We start from the raw sequence: 20,669 nt of genomic DNA, 5'->3' as shown, positions 1-20,669 counted from the left end.
ATTTTCAAAGAAAAAACATAAAACGATCTTGGACAGGGGATCATCCTCTAGAAAATAGGTACTTTCTCTGCTATATTACAATGGAACTGCCAGGGACTTAGCGCCAAATATGAAGAGCTATTATGTTTGATTAATACTTATAGCCCAGTATGCTTAGCACTATAAGAGACTATGCTAAGCAACAACAGAATGCTTACTCCTAAAGAGTTTTTTGCATTCCACTCCCAATTCCCTATACAGGGAAATTCGGGTGGAAGTGCTCTTCTTGTAAGATGAGATATTGCTCACTCAAAAATACAGTTGCAAACTCAATTACGAGCTGTAGCTGTCAAGATTCACTTTTAAAAAATACGTACACAATTTGTTCATTGTATCTCCCTCCTAATAACCCAATACTTGAACGACAGTTAACATGCTTGTATGAACAGCTACCCCGACCATTTCTTATATTGGGAGACTTTAATGGTCGACATGAACTTTTGGGGTGACATTTTAACAAATCAAAGAGGAAACCTTATCTTACCATCAATCAAAAATTCAGATATGACCCTTTTGAATACTGAAAAACCCACCCATTTTCACATTCAGAGTGATACATTTTCATGCATTGACTTATCTATCACCAGTTCTGATACATTCATTGACTTCAACTTGGAGGTGTTGGATGATCTGTAGGGTAGTGATCATTTTCCAATTGTCATCAGAACTGAGAAATATGAGCCAGTATACAGAATGCCTAGGTGGTGTACAAGTAAAGCAAATTGGCCCCGTTTCCAAGAACTTAGTTATATTGAACTAGAGGCAAAAGATATGCCAACAATAGGAGAAGCAGTGTTCTACTTAACAATGATTTTTATGTTTGCAGCAGAAAAGGCAATCCCAAAAACCAGTGGAAAATTGCATCGGAAGTCTGTTCCATGGTGGAATGTTCAATGCAAAATAAGACATAAAGCCATGAGAGCAGCTTTTACTAGGTACAGAAGACATCGCTGTGAATGCTACTTGATCTCCTTTAAAAAGGCTCGAGCCAAATTCAGATGGCAAATAAAACATGCGAGACGAGAATCATGGGCACTTTTTATATCAACAATTACCTGGAAAACACAACACCTATGACCAAGATCTGGACAGTTATTAAGAAAATAGCAGGAAAGTACAATCCTAGTCCCCTCCCTGTTTTAAAAGTCAATGATGACTTTATAACAGACTCAAAGGCTGTAAGCAATGTTTTTGCTGAACATTTTGCAATGATATCAAGCAGGGATGAAAATTCTCCATTCTACAGGGAGAGAGTGTTAGCAGAGTCTGAAACACTTGATTTTGCCTCTTTTAAATCTGAATCATATAATATGCCCTTTACCATGGAAGAATTTTTATTTGCTCTTAGTAACAGCAAAAATACTGGACCTGGACCTGATGAAATTTTATATGAAATGATCAAAAATACTTCAAAGGAAACCAAATTTTTCATTTTAAGTATTATTAATAGAATTTTTAAGGAAAGTGATTACCCTAGTGTTTGGGAAATAACGACAGTTTTACCCTTTGTCAAGCCTGGGAAAGATTCATGTCCCTATAAGCTATAGACCAATAGCTTTAACATCCTGTTTTTGTAAACTTATGGAAAAAAAGGGTAAATTTTAGGTAGGTATGGTTTTTAGAATCAAAGAAGATTATATTATCATCTCAGTGTGGCTTTCGCCGTATGCATTCTTGCACAGATGTATTGATACGTTTGGAGAATGCAATTTGTCAGGCATTTGCTTCCAAGCAGCATTACGTGGTGGTTTTCTTTGACCTAGAAAAGGCTTATGATACTATCTGGAGGCATGGAATTATGAAAGTCTTGCATGAATTGGTCTGCGTGGAGAACTACCACTTTTTATTAAAGTTTTTTTAAAAAACCATTATTTTAAAGTCAGAGTAGGTAGTACTCTGTCTAATTTGAAAGAACAAGAGGAAGGAGTACCACAGGGAAGTGTATTAAGTGTCACTCTGTTTGCCTTAGCCATAAATGGGATAGCCTCAAAAATTCCAAAAGATGTACAGTAAGTCCTCGGGTTACGCCGGTCTCGACTTACGATGTTTCGTGGTTACGAACGCGCCCCCATAAAAATATAAAAAATAATATTTTGCGTCGTTCCGTCTTACGCGGTTTAGCGTCGTAAGCAACGTAAACAAACGCGAAACTAGTTCCGGGCGCACGGCGGAAGAATACGCTTTGTGGGGGAGAGGACGGCGTCGCTTCGCTACGCTCATTCCTCGCCCATACGCCATTTTGGTTGTTTACACTGCCTCTCTCTCCCTCGTGTTGTATCGTTTTTGTAACTTTTTGCTCTTTGTTATGGCTCCCAAGCGCAAGGCGGACTCTTCTGATGGTAGTGCATCGAAGAAAAGAAAGGCCATCACCATGGAAATTAAAGTGGACATTATAAAGCGATCTGAGAAGGGAGAAACGCCAACAAACATTGGCCGCTCGCTTGGCCTTAGCCGTTCGACCGTTGCTACCATTATCAAAGATAAAGAGCGCATCGTTGAACATGTGAAAGGATCTGCTCCTATGAAAGCGACAGTGATAACTAAGCAGCGTAGTGGTCTAATAATTGAAATGGAAAGGTTATTGGTGCTTTGGTTGGAAGACCAAAATCAACGGCGTATCCCAGTCAGCCTTATGGTGATTCAGGAGAAGGCGAAAAGATGTTGAAGCGTTGAAAAAAGAAAAGGGGGAGGGAAGTGAAAGTGAAGAGTTTGCGGCTAGTAGGTGGTTGGTTTATGCGATTTAAGGCTCGGGCCAATTACCATAACCTTAAATTGCAAGGTGAAGCTGCTAGTGGGGATGAGAAAGCAGCGAGTGAATTTCCTAAAGCGTTGTCTGAGATAATTAAGGAGGGGGGTTATTCTGCTCAGCAAGTGTTTAACGTAGACGAGACAGGTTTGTTTTGGAAACGTATGCCTAACCGCACTTACATCGCCAAGGAGGAGAAGTCAGCACCCGGTCATAAAGCCAGCAAGGAGAGGCTAACTTTACTTCTTGGGGGTAATGCTGCTGGCGACTTCAAACTGAAGCCCTTGTTGGTGTATCAGGCTGAAAATCCAAGGGCACTCAAGGGCATTTGGAAGGGTCAACTACCAGTAATTTGGAAGTCCAACAAGAAGGCATGGGTGACACTTGCAGTGTTTGAGGACTGGTTCGTAAACCATTTTGTTCCAAGTGTGGAGCGGTATTGCGCCTCCAAGGGTATCCCCTTTAAGGTGTTGCTAGTGCTGGACAATGCCCCTGGACACCCTGCCCAGCTGGGAGACTTCAACCCTAATGTCAAGGTGGTTTACCTTCCACCTAATACCACGGCCCTTTTACAGCCTATGGACCAAGGAGTGATTGCTTCGTTCAAGGCCTACTACCTACGAAGGACAATTGCTATGGCTTTACAGGCAACTGAAACCAAGAAGGACTTGACTCTGAAGGACTTTTGGAAATCCTACAACATCCTTGATGCTGTAAAGAGCATTGCTAATTCCTGGGAGGAGGTTAAGCAAACAAACATGAATGGTGTCTGGAAGAAAATTTGTCCTCAATTTGTGAATGATTTCCATGGGTTTGAGGACACAGTTCAGCTAGTTGTCAAGAATGTTGTTGCCCTGAGTAAGGAAATCAATTTGGAGATGGAGGTTGATGATGTTACAGAGCTGCTGGAGTCTCATGGCGAGGAGTTATCTGCTGAGGACCTGATACAACTGGAGAAGCAGATGATAGAGGAAGAAGAAGAAGCACCCACCCCAGAGCCTAAGGCTTTCACAAGGCAGGACTTGATAAGAGGTTTTGCAGAGTTGCAGCAAGCGTTGTCAACTTTTGAGGCTCAGGATCCCAACTTGGACAGGTTCACTAGGGTTTCCAGAGGCGTCATGGATTTGATGCAGTGTTACAAGGAGATCTTGGATGAAAAGAGGTCGCTCTCTGTTCAGACTAACCTGGAGCAGTATTTTAAGAAGGTAGAGAGGCCTGCAGGAGATCCTGTACCCTCTACCTCAGCTGCCTCTGCTAATCCAGACTCGCCTGCCCCACAATCTCCAGCACCTTCTGAATGTTCTGCTAACCCAGACTCACCTGCCCCAGTATCTCCAGCACCTTCTGTAGGTTCTGCCTCACCTAAAGACTCACCTGCCCCCCAACCCCAACATCTCCAGTAGTATGTTCTGCCTCACCTCAAGAATCACCTGCCTCAGCATCTCCAGTAGTATGTTCTGCCTCACCTCAAGAATCACCTGCCTCAGCACCTCCAGTACTAGTATGTTCTGCCTCACCTCAAGAATCACCTGCCTCAGCATCTCCAGCAACTTCTGGAGGTTCTTTTTCTCTTCACTAACCTCCCCCAGTCTCTCCAGCACCGCAGCTTCCTCTCCAGTGTGCAAGCCAATCAAATTAATAAAGGTAAGGAATTGTTCTCTCGTTGTTATTGATAGGTATTTACATTAAATCATGTGGTATTTTTCAATGTTCCGACTTACGCTGAAAATCGTGTTACGACGCATCTTAAGAACGGATCAACGTCGTAACTCGAGGACCCCCTGTAATGTCAACAATGTTCGTTGATGATTTATCTATTTCATGTGCTACATCTAAAATGTCTGTTGCAGAGCAAAAACTTCAATTGGTAATAAATAAAGTTAACAGTTGGGCAGCTGAGCATGGTTTTAAATTTTCCTCTGCCAAAACAGTGGTTATGCATTTCTGCCGTATCAGAGGGGTTCATCCAGACCCAGATCTGTTTTTAAATGGACAGAGACTCGCATGTGTACAGGAAACAAAAATTTTAGGCCTCATTTTGATAGCACGTTAACATGGGAAGCTCATCTCAGGAGCCTCAAAGTCAAATGCATGAAGGCCTTAGATGTTTTAAAAGTCTTAGGTCATACAAATTGGTGGGCTGATAGAAAGCACTTGTTACATGTTTATAAAGCAATGGTGGGTTCAGAATTGGCGTATGGGTCAGAAATCTACTTATCAGCAACTACAAGATTAGTTACTTTGAATGCAGTTCACCATGGTGGAATTAGAATTGCTACAGGAGCCTTTAGATCCTCCCCAATATCTAGTTTATTAGTGGTTGCAGGTGAACTGCCCCTAGATTTGATAAGAAAATTTGCCTTGTTGAAATATTAGTACCGCACACAGAGAACTGAGTCCTTAGCCTACAATACTGTTTTTAAAGGCAATTTTTGTATTTATTAAAAATATGCTTCATATCCAATTTGCATTAGAAGAGCTCAGTGTAATAAAAGGAAAAGTAATTCCAGCAAAATTTTCAAGATTCCCTCTTTGGAAGTTCCCCTCTGTGAAATATTGTAAATGGTTTTCTGGTTACAAGGAAGATTGTTCAGATGATATTCTTAGACAGAAATTTCTTTGTCATGCTGAAAAGCATGATAACTCTAGGCAAATCTTTACCGATGGCTCAAAATCCAGTGCAGGCGTTGGGTTTGGAGTGGTATACCCTGACAGTAGTGTTTGTGGTGCACTACCAAGTTGTGCATCTATTTTTACTGCTGAACTTTATAGCATTTTAACAGCACTGAAGAAAATTGTAACTTTAGGAGGTAATTTTACTATTTTTGGTGATTCCAAGAGTGCCTTGGAAGCTTTGGCATCTTTTAATCCAGTACAGCCTTTGGTACTGGAAATAACAGAGTGGCTGTTTTTATTAAAACAAAAACAGAAGGCAGTTAACTTCTGCTGGGTTCCTTCACATGTTGGTATTGTTGGAAATGAATGAGCTGATAAACTGGTTAAGTCAGGTACATCAAAAAATCCAAGACGTATAGCAATTCCTTGCTCAGACTACATTCGTGAAATTAAAAAGACAGTAGAATCAGTTTGGCAATTTTACTGGACAAAGCAATAATAAAATGAGAGAACTTACTGATGTAATTAACCCCTGGCTTTATATGTTAGAAGACCATCGGAAAGAGACGGCATTATGTAGGTTACGGATCGGCCACACACACATTACTCATGGGTATTTAATGAAAAATGACCCTGAACCATTTTGTGAGGATTGTCTTGTTCCCCTCACAGTAAAACATTTAATAGTAGAATGTCCCAGCTTAATATCAGCAAGGAACCGTCATTTTAACATAGTTGGAAGAATGGATCTTAAACTGGATGCCATTATAGGAAGAGATTTTAATGAGGATAGCTTTTTTAGTTACCTTCAAGAAGCAGGTCTTCTTGAAAAAATTTAGCTTAGCTTGGTTTTGATGTTTGAGTTTGTGTATGTGTTAGTATGTGTCAGTGTATATCATTTGCTTTCAAGTCTTTTACTTCATATAATTTTTATGTACATAAAGTTGACCTCCAATTGATATAATATTTATTACCATATATAAAGTTTTAGTACTTTTAATATCTATTTTGACAGAACTCTGTAGAATTTGGAAGTATGCGGGGTGCCTGTGTTGCTTGTACTTTTGTTTAGAATTGATCTGAAATAGGTGTGTAGGTTGGATGGGTATTTCGTGTGTTTTTGGGTTTTTGTAGTTCTCTGACAGATTTTATGCAAACATATTTATAGCTTTTTAATTGACTTTTTCCTTTGCAATTCCTTTTAATGATACGGCGTCAGTAACCGCCTCATTGTGATGCCAGTAAGAATTAACAAATCAATCAATCAATCAGAAGTCTGACTCTTGATCATGCAGATCCTATACTCCAATTAAGTTGTCAGAGGCAGGGCACTCCTCCTCGGTCTTATGACCAGGAGGAATAGCCCAGGTGTGCGGAACTCCAGTCAGTTCTAGAGGCTCACTCACATTCCTCCCACCAATCAGTGAGTCTTCCTTATGTAATGGACCGAGGGTTTGTATATCGTGTAGGAACAAATCACAATTTTTAAAAGTAAATTGTATTTTTCTTAACTATATAAACCTGAGGTCCTTTACATTATTCCCACCTCATGCTACCCCTCAATCTGAAACCTGGGCCGAAAGGCAAAGTGGAGTGTTTACATCCGGGCAGGCTGGCCTACCCGCCTACCAGACAGTAGTCACTGCCTAACCACCTTGTTAAAGAATTTGATGGCTGTATTCCAGCCTACGCTGAAAGTAATTCCTTATGTAAATGACCTCAGTATTGTATAGTTAGGAAAAATACAATTTACTTTTGAAAATTTTGATTATGATTGTTCTAGATGATTAGCCAGGGTCCTTCTATACAAGAAGAAATTAATCCTTTATCCCCACTTTTATTGGATCCGTCAGGAACTGGAACTCGATTTACATTCATGTAAAGTAATGAGAGAGGCCTTTTAAAGAGAGGATTTTAAAGCTAGGTAGCTGAGGTTATAGTTAACCCAGGGAAAGATCCCATCTCAGGATTATACAATTTAAACTTGAACAGTCTGTATTTGATGCAGTACAGTCCGCTATAGGTGTTTGTTGTGCTTATAGTGGATTTCTCATTTTTTTCTTTTCAAATTAAGGAAGTTGTAGGTATCTAAATATACATTACAGGTTAACTCTGATAAAAGTTTTTGGAAGTAGTGCTATTGATCTTACCCCTCTAGTTTAGTTAGATATGCTGGAAATTTAAGAGGGAGGTTCTTCCAGTATGCTGAAACCTTGTTGAAACCTTTCTGATATTAAAACATCTTGCTATCAGAGAATATCCACCTTTAGACCAAGCCTGATTTTAAAAAAAATAATTCAAGGAAGAATCATTTCATGGAGGAAATATGTATGAGATCTTTCTAATGTTACTCCATTACAAAAAATATGGGAAAAATTCGGGAAAGTACTAAATGGGTACCCATGTTAAACAACCTAGACCTGCCATATTAAAAGATAGAAAAGGAAATCTTGATCCAAAAGAAATAAGTAATGTAATTGGAGAAATTTTAGCGAATGTAAGTTGTAGTAATACAAATTTTAATGAACACATAAGTGGTATAAAGCTATAATAATTCTTATCTCCAAATCTGAAAAGATCCAAGTAGTACTAATGTAAATAATTACAAACCAATTTCTCTAACAAGTTCCATAACCCTCTTACGCCGACTGGACGTATTTTACGTCGACATTTTTTGTCTCCCGTGTGCCGACTGGACGTATTTTACGTCGACTTACAAAAGTTTTTTTTTTAAATTCGCTTTGAAAAATACTTATAGGCCTACCAGCCTAAAACTTTTGAATCACGCGCCTTGGGGGATGCTGGGAGTTCACGGATCAAGGTGTTGTTTTGTTTACAATCGTTACACAGGCGCGCAAGCGCGAATTTCTTTCTTGCCGCACTAAAAAGTATCTGTGACACATCTCGGAAATTATTTTGTCACTTTGACATAATTTTTGTACCATGTAAATTAGCCGTTACATGAAGTATTATATATGAAAATGTGCGCATTTTTATGTAGAATACAACAATAAAATACTCATGATTGTAGCTTTTATCAGTTTTGAGATATTTTCATATAAATAACGATAATTGCCAAAATTTCAACCTTTGGTCAACTTTGACTCTACCGAAATGGTCGAAAAGCGCAATTGTAAGCTAAAACTCTTATATTTTAGTAATATTCAATCATTTACCTTAATTTTGCAACTAATTGGAAGTCTCTAGCACAATATTTCGATTTATGGTGAATTTATGAAAAAACTTTTTCCTTACGTCCGCGCTGGTAAACTCTTCCGAAAAAAATCATACATGCGATTGTGGTAATGTTTGCACCATTTTAAAATTAGCCGTTATATAAAGTTTTATGTATGGAAATGTGCGCAATTTCATGCACAATACAACTAAAAACAACCCATGGTTGTAGCTTTTATCAGTTTTGAGATATTTTCATATAAATAACGATAATTGCCAAAATTTCAACCTTTGGTCAACTTTGACTCTACCGAAATGGTTGAAAAACGCAATTGTAAGCTAAAACGCTTATATTCTAGTAATATTCAAGCATTTACCTTCATTTTGCAACAAATTGGAAGTCTCTAGCACAATAATTTCGATTTATGGTGAATTTATGAAAAAAATAACATTTTCTTTACGTCCACGTGGGTAACTCTTCCGAAAAAATCATACGTGCGATTGTGGTAATGTTTGCACCATTTTAAATTAGCCGTTACATAAAGTTTTGTATATCAAAAATGTGCGCAATTTCATGTAGAATACAACAAAAATAATTGAAGGTTGTAGCTTTTCTCATTTTTGAAATATTTGCTTATAAATCACGATAAATAGAAAAAAACCACTTTCGGTCAAATTTGACTCTACCGAAATGGTCGAAAAACGCAATTGTAAGCTAAACTCTACAGTCTAGTAATATTCAGTCATTTATCTTCATCTTGAAACAAATTTGAAGTCTCTAGCAAAATATTTAGATTTATGGTGAATTTAAAAAAAAATCTTTCCTTCCCTCCGCGCGCGGATTCTCCGCCACAAATCTCCGAAATGCGTACGTACCATTCTCGGAATATTTGCTCCGTTTCATATTAGGCATTTCATAGAGTTTTATATATGAAAATGTGTGCAATTTCATGTAGAATAAAACGAAAAATATTGAAGGTTGTAGCTTTTTCTTATTTCCGAAATAATTGCATATAAAAACAAAAAATATAGTATATAAAAAAATTCTACATTCGGTCAACTTTAACTCGTCAGATATGGTCGAAAACTGCAATTGTAAGCTAATACTCTTACAGTATAGTAATATTCAATCATTTGTCTTCATTTTGAAAGAAATTGGAAGTCTCTAGGACCAATTTAGATTTATGGTGAATTTTTGAAAAAAAATATTTGTTTACGTCCGGCGGCGTTACGAATTCATGCATTATTTTGTGATAATATTTTCTCTGTGTTGCTTTTATCGTTTTACAATGTGTTATATACCAAAATGATCGCAATTTAGTGTACATTACAATGAAAAAAAAGTAACTTGTTACCTTTAACCGTTTTGCGCACAGCGCGATTTGAATAAAATTATATATGAAATTTCGTTTTTGCGCTATCATATATCGTATTATTTATATATGATAATGATAATTTTTTTCATTTCTGATGGTTGCATACTAAACATCAGCCAATGACAAAAAAAGGAGCCAAAAATGAACTCTTAATCTTGAAAACTAAGCGCGCTGTGATTTAAAAAAAAAAAATATTTTTTCTGCTTCCGCGCTCACTCTGAAACACCTCCGGCACACGGGAGACAATTTTTTTTTTTTTTTTTTTTACCGCTTCGGCGTAAGAGGGTTATGCAGCTTACTAGAGAAAGTGGTAAATACCTGACTAACACGTCACATTCGAGAAAATAAAATTTTGACTCCCATGCAATTCGGGTCACAATGTAACAGATCTAATTTAGATTCTCTCTCTAACTTGGAAGACCATATATGTAGAGGATTTGAATGAAAACAAATTATTGTAATCATCTTTTTTGTATTGAAAAAGCAAAAGATACTACCTGGAGGTATTCTATATTCAAAACTTACAAAAAAAAAAAAACATCCATGGACATCTACCCAGGTTTATCCAAAACATTTTGATAGATTGCAGTTTTCAGTTGAGAATTGATGGTGTTCTGTCCAGAACATTTCCACTTTAACCTGTATGTGGAGGGTTTTACCATTTATTATTCAGCATCTCATAAAAAATGCAGATCAAATAATTAATAAACTGTAATAAAATAGATGAATGCACATCATCTGTAGGCTTTAAAATTATCCATACTTAGACTCAAGCAGTCTTGTTTTATAATAATAAGAAGTGGAAGAAGGTGAAGAAATAGTTTTAAAAATAAGAAATCATAGTACATAAGTACTATGCACCAAGTGGTCTAAGTACAAAATATTGAGGATTAATATTTGATGCTCACCTTAATTGGAAAGCTCACTAAACATACATGAAGTCAAAATGTAAAAGAGCTTTAAATCTAAATTAAAAAACTATCGAACACTACTTGGAGAGCCGATAGACATACCCTTACTGTACTGTATAAAGCAACAGTGTTGTCTATCATTGACTATAAAAGCAAAATATATGGCGTAGTTAGCATCAGACACAACACAAAACGTTAGACCTAGTTCATAACAAAGCCCTAAGAATATGTTCAGGAGTCTTTAGATCATCACCAAAGTCATCTTAAAGTTGAATGTGGTGAACTACCTCTCTCTCTCTTGCTCCCCATTGAGAGTTAATAACAATGAAAAGTGCCTTGAGAATTCAGACAAGTGATTCTCTGACCAAAAAACTATTTGAATTGAGATTTTTTATATAAGTAACTTACTGAGTAATTACATAGCCATTATGTAGTTTTGTAGCTAATAGCTATGTAATTACTTGATAAATATATATAAAAATTTTATTTTATTATAAAAATGTCATAATTGTTAACAATCATTTGTACCACCTTTCCCAATTAGTTTTAGAAGATTGTTCGAGTCACGGAACTTAAATATGCAGCTACCTTCAATAGCAAAATTTCATCCTCCTTGGAATATGAATAAAATGAAAATTTGCACACATTTGAAATGTTTATACAAAAGTTTCTCATATATGTATCTCAGAACACCATAGACAACATACAGTAGAACATATAATCCAAAAAGGTCCACATTATGCAATATACACAGGCAGATCAAAGTCCCAATATGGAGTGGGATATGCTGCAGTATCCCAAGACAAAATGCTACAGTAATGCTACAGTATTCACAGCTGAGTTATGTGCAATAGCATCAACCATAAAAATAATCAAAGAAGCCTCATGTAATAATTTTGTGATCTATAACGGCTCCAGAAGTGCTATAGAAGCCATTCAAAGTTACAATCTGAAAAATGATATTTTGCAATATATCAAGTTTTCACACCATAAGTTATATAATAATGGAAATATATTGAAATATGTTGGATTCCTGCCCATGCAGAAATAAAAGGAAACAAAGAAGTGATAAAGCAGCTGAAGAAGCAATCCACAAGACAAGAGCAAATGAACACATCCCTACTACTGACTACAAGTAGAACCCGATTTTATCACTGGTTTACAAAATTTTTTTTGCTCTGAGGCAAGGATGTGAATAGGTGTTTCTGTACTAATTTTTATGTGGTGAATTCAAATTTCTGTACAGTTTTGCTCTATCACCTCTAGTTTTTTTGCCTTCACATAGCCCCTTTTAATTACGTACATTGCATATAAACACAAAATACTATACATTTTTTTTTTGCCATGAGGCAAGGATGTGAATAGGTGTTTCTTTACTAATTTTGATGTGGTGAATTCAAATTTCTGACCAGCTTTGCTTTATCACCTTCAGATTTTTTGCTTTCACATATCTCCCTTTAATTATACCCCATATAAATTAAAAATGGTTTTTTTTTACAGCTGTTACAAAGCCATATTACAGAAAATAACAACAGATACAGAACATTTATGGACCTAAATTTATTTGGATAATACAATACACACAAATCATAGTACAGCAGCCAGTTAGAAGTGAGTTTTTTTTGGATGATCTTGTGTACTTTGCCTCTGGGTTGTCATGCAGGAGCATCCAGCAAAAGTCCTGCATCATGCCAGGTGGAAATTCCACTTGCCTTGGTATTTGCTCTCCATCTTATTCATATCTTGGTGAAACCTTTCTCCATGCTCATCACTCACTGCCCCGAGGTTTGGAGGGAAGAAGTTGAGGTGGGATTAGAGAATCTGAATTTTGAGTGACATTCGGCATCCCATAGCCTCATAAGACTGTAACAACTCCTCGATACACTTTTGGTAATTGGTGCGTGTGTGTGTTACCAAGGAAGACATTGCAGACTGACTTAAATGCTTCTCATGCTCTCGGTTCCTTTAAGGTAAGAAGCTCCTCAAATTCCTCAGTGGCGTGGTTGGTATGGTGTTGGCATCCCACCTCGGTAGTCACGAGTTCGATTTTCGGCCATTCCATTGAGGAGTGAGAGATGTGTATTTCTGGTGATAGAAGTTCACTCTAGACATGGTTCGGAAGTCACGTAAAGCCGTTGGTCCCGTTGCTGAATAACCACTGGTTCCATGCAACGTAAAAACACCATGCAAACAAACAAATTCCATTTCCTTCAGCATCTCTTGGATCTGAGGTCCGACGAAGATGCCTTCCTTGAGCTTAGCAGAACTCAGAACTGGGAACAGGGTGCACAGTTGTTGGAAGGTAGTGCCATTTTTGTCCATAACCTTCATGAAATTCTTCATTAAACCAAGTTTGATATGAAGTGGTTGTGTAACATGAATGTCAAGCAGCACTAACTGTCTGCTCTCACTGCCAGTAGGCTACTGGTATATCCAGCCGCATTGCATGTCTGGGTTGCCAGATGCTTTAGTAAAAATAAGGCATGTTAATTTTCTAAAAAGACCATAATTCCTAAAATTTCTAATTAAAAAAACACACAATGTCCTATATAGTAGGACACATCTGGTAGCCATGTATTACACATTTATGTACATGTATCAGTACAGTCCTCAATTATGCGAGAATTTGGTCAATCCACGGCCTCGCAGAACTGGAAAATCACAGATTTTGGTGCACATACCTTATTGGAATAATTCCATTAGGCCCAAGGCAAACAGCAACTTATCCAGTCAAACTCTTTTACTACCCATTTTCAATATGTTCTGTGTACTATACTGTATTTTATTCTAATATGAAATTGTTCTTATGGATAAATAAAACATTAAAGAGGTTTTAAAGTTTTAATAACTTGAAAAAGTTTAAAATTACACACAGGATAGTGAAAACTCCCGCACGCAAACACTGCCACCATTGAGTGCAAGTGTACTGTACGATACAGTCATTTCCTGCTGTAAAAATCTTTAAAAAACCTTTTGGTTGGAATTTCCTTTACCCATCCAATAGCGATGGCGATGATACCGATCATTCATACACACTGCCCTATGATGTCACAAATGCATGAGGCGGAGCCTTCTATCTTAGCCAGTGACTGAGCAGGAGTCTTCTGTCTTAGCCAATGGCTGAGCAGGAATCTTTCTCTCTCATTCCTCCCCCCGCTTCTCTCAGACATCAACAACCCCCCCCCCCCCCCCAATACTTGAAAAGACGTTAGACTTGATACGTTTTGTGGCGCATGACTCGTAGATTTTGAACGGCTTCACAGATACAGAAAAACTATTTTTGAGAAGTATAGTGCATTTACTTTTCTAAGATCGCTCTGGTGGGGCCAGGTTGTCATATCTACAAGTATGTCAGTCCCTTTAAATGCATCCCGCAAATATAATCCTTCTTAGAAGGATTCACTTTAGACCCTGGGAGTCGAAGGAAAGGGTTTGCTTCTTCCCTGTTATTTTTTTTTTTATATATTTTATTTTCATTCACGATTCTATTTAGCTATTCCTTTTTTCTCTTTCTATAATATAGATGCGCTGAATGGCCTGTTGGATGCGGTGTTTGGACATGAGATATAATTTCATAAGTCAATTTAGATCTATTATGCCCTTAGAAAAACAAACGCATTCCTTCTTTGCATAACATTTATATCAAAATCATCCAAGTCAGTCACAGGACTCGCTTTCTCTTTTCTTTTTTGAAATACTGGAGATTCCACTATCTTTCCCATCTCTTGCTTCCTTGCTAAGTCTACAAATAGTCAATTCTGACACTTTTGTTGCTTCAGATGTTCTCTGGATAGCCTTCAAAACATCAGTTATGGGACCTTCATGATGTTTTTATAAAATGAAGTATTTCAGAAAATTATAGAATCTTTCCTTGGTCTTAGGTGGTGGGTAAAGGCGTTTGCAAGAGTCACTTGGGTTGTCCATTCATACTTATCACAGTGGGTGATGGAGAGTGAGCATCCTTTAATGATATTGACTGTAACCTTTTAAATCCTCTTAAAAATCATAGGTCCCATATCTTCATTTTAGTTAATGAAACTGAGGTTTTAACGAAGAATATAAGAAATAAGATATTCAAAGTATCTGATGGAAACAAAGGACTACATTTCAAGAAATGAAAACTATTTCACTAGACTCATTGATAATACAGTGTTCCCCCGTATTCGTGGGGGATGTGTACCAGACACCCCCGTGAATAGTTAAAACCTGCAAATAGTTAAAACCCGCGAATAGTTAAAACATGCGAATAGTTAGAACCACCACTAAAAATGCTTATAACTGCCTATCTTGAAAGTTCAGATACCAAATGTATACCTTTAATAACATCCTACTTCAAATATACCTAAAATTACTAACCTATTACTGCATTAATCTTTGAGGTTATATTATTAATATCATTTCAAAGTCATCTTAAACATTTTAGCATTAAAAATATATTTTTGTACATGCAACTTCCCCGGCAGATATATACTTAGCTTATGTCTCTGACGTCCGACAGAAATTCGAATTTCGCGGCACACGCTGCAGGTAGGTCAGGTGATCTACCCCCCCTGCCGCTGGGTGGCAGGAATAGGAACCATTCCCGTTCTAGAACCAGATTTTCTCTGTCGCGGTAGTGTCAACATATGTTGTTGCTACCTCCTGACTTGATTTTCGTTTTTCATCGCCATCGATCTTCTGGGCTGTCTTTTGCAGGGAAGTACTGGGTCTTTGGTTCGGCATACGCTTTTATTAACTTTTTAATGAATTTGGCTTCGAAAATTTCAAAGAATATATGACGTGTAACTACCGAAATTTTCGGTAGACACTCTCATAGTTTGCAAGAAAGGGAAATATTAATATTTATTCATTAATTCGTGTAATAAGTGTTAGAATTGATTGAGGAAATATACTGACTTCCTACTTTAGGGAGTCAGTAAAGCATGTAACTAGATACGTTTCTTTTAAAAGTTTTTTGGAAACTCGTACTAACGAGCAATTAGAGTATTAACAGTACTAGTAGTGTTGCATCCTCATCACCTTCTTACTTCGCAGAAACTTCAAATTCATAATTGCAATTTGAAGACAAGGATTGTGGCTCAAAATGCGAGCTATTAAAAGGTAAGAAGTGATTACTAGTGTTCCCCATTGCAGTGGAGGGTGCGTCTGATCGGCTCTGTCTCGCTCTCAGGCCTAGACCTCTTTCAAGCTCCCAAGCCCAGGGGAGAAGGAATGTCGAAAGCCGTAAGGAGGTTTCAGAGAATCCCCACCGGTCAGGCGTCCCCTCGGCAGGTTCTGTAGAGCGTCCCAGACTGCCAAGGATAGCCATTGAAAAGGCATCCTTAAAAAAGTGCGTCTCTTCATCTTACATCCGAAAAGACGAAGAATGTATATGTTTTGATGATCTAGCGTGTTCTCTGAAAACTAAGAGAACACTGAGCAAGAGCCAGCCAGGAACTTAGGAAGCCGCGTTCTAGCAAGCTAGCGTGAGCCACGTTCGAAAAGCCAGCAGCGAGCCGCGTTCCAGAAAACAGACTAGCGCGAGCCGCGTTCCTACAACCAAACGCGAGCCGCGTTCCTACAACCAAACGCGAGCCGCGTTCTAGCAACTGAGCGCGAGCCGCGTTCTAGAAAATTTTTCTTGGCGCAAGGCGCCTTCAAAGAGACGAAGCGCCAGCCTGGCGCAAATTGCGCCAGAAAAACAGACAGCTAGAGCAAGGAGCCTTATAGTACAGTGGCAATCAGAACGATCCTTCCATTGAACGTTTCCGGGGAAGAGGCTCTTCTAAAAGGGGTCTAGTAGGCGCTCGAAAACTACAGGGCGCACGGGACCTTCCTCGCAAGCGGAACGCTCCAGGAGCGAGTCTCCTTTCTAGCGTGCGGAACATTCCAGGCGCGCGGACCTATCCAGGCGCTAGGCGCAAGGAGCCAGGCGCCAGAATATTCCAAATCTTCTTATGAGAGAGAGGTCAGTCGCGAGGCTCCTCTTTGAGTTTTTAACTTGAGCAACTTTCCCCTGGCAAAGGTGCAAGATGTTGCACAGGCGGCCGTCGCGTTTGTCAGAAGGATTCTGATACTAAGAGAAGCCATTTTTTCATTATTCAGAAGACTCCTGTGTTTGGCAGTTCCTCTCAATGCGGACTCTCTCCTTCATTCATGCTCTTCCCTCGTTATGAAGAGGCAAGAGCTTTGGGAGTTTTTCTTATAAGAATCTCATCGACGTTTGGGTATGATGGCGGATAGGAAATATCTACTTCCTTCCGTAAACCCTACAGACGAACAGGAATTCTGTCTCTTCCGCGATTTATGAGGAAATCACGAAGATTTAAAGAGTTCCTGGATTAACTTCCTTCCTTAAGGAGATATATATACTCTTTCTATCGTTCTATTAACGAAAAGAACGAAGACAGTAAAAATTTTTCCTTTCTCTATCTGCCTCGCAGGGCAAAGAAGGTAGTAGAGTATCTGCTGTATGAGAATACGATACGGCAAATCACACATACCGTAGTTACTTCTTTGCAGAGCAACTCAATTACCAGTATCTTTCCAGGAATTTCCTAGGAAGGACTACGCTTAAAGGGATTGTTAAGACAACACCTACTTAGCTTCTAGATTTATCGAAGTCTTTTTTCGCTTAAATATTGCATTAATAAGAACTTCCTGAAGTTCGATAATAATTTTATAAGATTCCTTTATTTAATGGAGTAGCTGGCAACTCTGGAAGAGTAAGGCCAGACTGGCAACGGAGACTGCTATCACGCCTTAGAGACCCAACGCAGTAACATGTAGGTGCGGTCATGAGTGGTTCGTCACATGTCTCTCTCCTGCGGGATGGAATAACTAAGCGTGTCTCTCCCCTACAATTGCGGTTTTAGCCTCGGATTGAGGGGATAGTTAAGCAAACATAAATAAAATATTGTCTGCCTTTTGCTAAGAAGCTTTCAATAAGAAAGATATTACAACATTTCAATGCTGTTTACCGTAGGTAACATTATTAAAGGATTCTAACGCAGCGGAACTCTATATTATATGATGCTCTCATGCTTACGAAAGCATGGCTTATTAGAGTACATGCTTAGTGAGAAGATGAATGTAGTAGAAGAGAATTCACTTTAGGACTACGGTATGGTCAAGTCTTATGCACATACAGAGGTTAACTACAGAATTCCTAGTATCCTTTCAAAGGTTTCCTAGATTAATGCTGTTTACCACAATGTGACAGTATTATAAAGGATTCTAATACGGCAGAGCACGAATAATATAATTCTCTCATCCTTTCGAGAAACGCACACAACCTTTTTAGAATATGATATTGCTCAAGAGAAGATGGGTGAGTCGGATGGGAAACATTCTCTTAGTGGCAGAAGTTGTTTCCTGAATGGACTATACTACGTATATAAAAGTTTTTTCCTACTAAGAACGGAATTAACACGTGAAGGATGTCAGGTACCATAAAGGTACAGATGTTCTGGCACATAACCTTAAAAGAACTAGAAGGAAGCTCCAGCCTGGCGCAAAGCGTCAGAAGCGCCAGCCTGGCGCAATGCGCCAGAAGCACCTTTCAAGATATTTTCTCGTTTTTAGCGAGTTATTAACCTAAGAGTCCAGTAGTGGTTGGTTTGGTGTTTGCTTCTCAACCTCGGTGGTCGCGGGTTCGATTCTCGGCCATTCCATTGAGGAGTGAGAGATGTGGATTTCTGGTGATAGAAGTTCACTCTCGACGTGGTTCGGAAGTCACGTAAGAACACCATACAAACAAACAAACAAACCAGTAGCCTCTCGGAGGCTCGGTAATGGCAAGATTCGTTCCTGATTTCGTTACCCATTTAATCGGAAAGGGGTCGCTTACAAGGAATGATGAAATGATTTATTTTAATCACTTAGGCCAATTCCACGACTCTCTCATATCGCAAAGAGCATCGAGAATCTCTTTTTGTTCATGAAACTTACCTGTCAGATATATATATAGCTGTATTCTCTGAAGTCCGACAGAATTTCTAAAACTTACGACACAACGTAGTGGGGAGTTGGGTGGTTAGTACCATTCCGCCGCTGGGAGGTGGGTATCAGGAACCATTCCCATTTTCTATCAGATTTCTTCTGTCGCCGGTGTTGTAAACATCTGTTTACACACCTCCGCCTCAGGATTTTGGAAAACTTTTCATTGCTTGAGTATTCCTTTTGACTTTTTGGTTTTTTTTTGATTGGATCGATAGCTTGGTTCATACGTGACTTTGGACTGTTTTTGAATTTGGCTTAGAATTTTTCCTTAAATATGTCTGGATGTAGTTCGGCTAGCGCCAGGGTGTGTTCGAAAGTGGAATGCAAGGTTAGGCTACCTAAAGCCTTAGTTGATCCTCACACATTGTGTAAAGGGTGTAGGGGGCAAGAGTGTAAAATATAAAAGATTTGCGCTGTAATGAGTGTGAAAGCTTGGATGATTTACAATGGAAGACGTATGAATCCTACGTAAATAAGTTAGAACGTGATAGGATCAGGAGGTCTTCCTCCAGGAGTAAGTCGGGTAGCAGACAGGGTCTTAATGTATCCCCTTCTAACCTCCTTTAGATTTTGTGTCTCCTAACCCCGTAGTGTTGCCTTCGGGCCCTCAAGTTGTGTCTGCGGAGGGTAATGCCCTTTCGCTTATCCTGGATTCATTGAAGACGCTTGAATCTAAAGTGCTTGCCCTTGAAAACAGGCAAAATAAGTGCAGTGATAGTGCCCCTAGTGAAGTGGAGGGGCCGTCAGATCGGCCCCTATAGCACCTCTAGGCTGGGACCTCTGCCGGACTCCCAGGACTCAGGGAGAGGGCATGTCGAAGGCCGAAGGGGGTTACGGGGAACCCCCACCGATCTGACGTCCCTTCAGCAGTTCCTGTGGACGCTTCCCAGGCTGCTAAGGAGCGTGCTCGAGCACGTATCCTGAAGGATTGTTTCTCGTCTTCCGACGCGTCCTCCCCGCGCAAGGGGTGGGAATCTCGTTCGGATTCGCGACCTTTGAAGAGGACTCTTCAAGATCTTGACGCTTCACGTCATGCTTTGTCTGAGTGGCATTCTTCTCCGGAAAGCGTAGCTTTTCCGCCCCAGAAGAAGTCTAGGACGTCATCCGATGATGACGCCCGCGAGCGCCCCAGTCGCTCTAGAGCCAAGGCTGTTCCTGGGAGAAGGAAGAAGGCTTCCCCTCGCCCCTCTCCTTCTCACAAGCGCAGCTCGTCTCCGCGTAAGGAGACATCTCAGACGGAGATCATCATTGCTATGCAACGGCAACTGGACGCTTTACTGAAGCAGAAGGAGACGGTTCCTCGTCGCAGGAAAGACGATAGACTTCCTATCAAGAGAACTAGGCAGTCTTCTCCAACGGCTCCTCTTTCGTCCCCGTCTCCTGATATTTCGCCCTCTAGACTTCGTTTTGCTCCCCAGGGTTCGTCTAGAGGTGACGTTAGACGCCAGGTTAGAGAGAGATCTCTACATGCTCCTCTCTCTTCCCGTAGAGAGGACGCTCGGCGTTCCGACTTCGACGCTTCTGCTGACGACGAGTTTGTAGCTGTCGGACGGACTTCTATGCGTTCTGCCCCTCTTCGACATGACAGTGTTGACGCTCAACGATACGCTAGTCGGGCAGTTGATCAAGTTTCTTCGCGGGACGTTCGTAATGACGCTTCGCAGGACGTTAGAAGAGTCTCTACGATGGACGCTCCTTTGGACGCTTCGCTGGACGCTCGGTCGGACGCTGATTTGGACGCTCGAGAGGACGCTAGGTGACGCTCAGATGGACGCTCGTTAGACGTTGTAGTAAGAGCTCTGTGGACGCGAATGTGGAAGTTCGCTG

The sequence above is a fragment of the Macrobrachium nipponense genome, chromosome 39 (genome assembly GCF_015104395.2).
Source record: "Macrobrachium nipponense isolate FS-2020 chromosome 39, ASM1510439v2, whole genome shotgun sequence".
NCBI classification, from domain to species: domain Eukaryota; kingdom Metazoa; phylum Arthropoda; class Malacostraca; order Decapoda; family Palaemonidae; genus Macrobrachium; species Macrobrachium nipponense.
The sequence above is the reverse complement of the archived record's forward strand: the minus strand, read 5'-3'. Positions refer to the sequence as shown.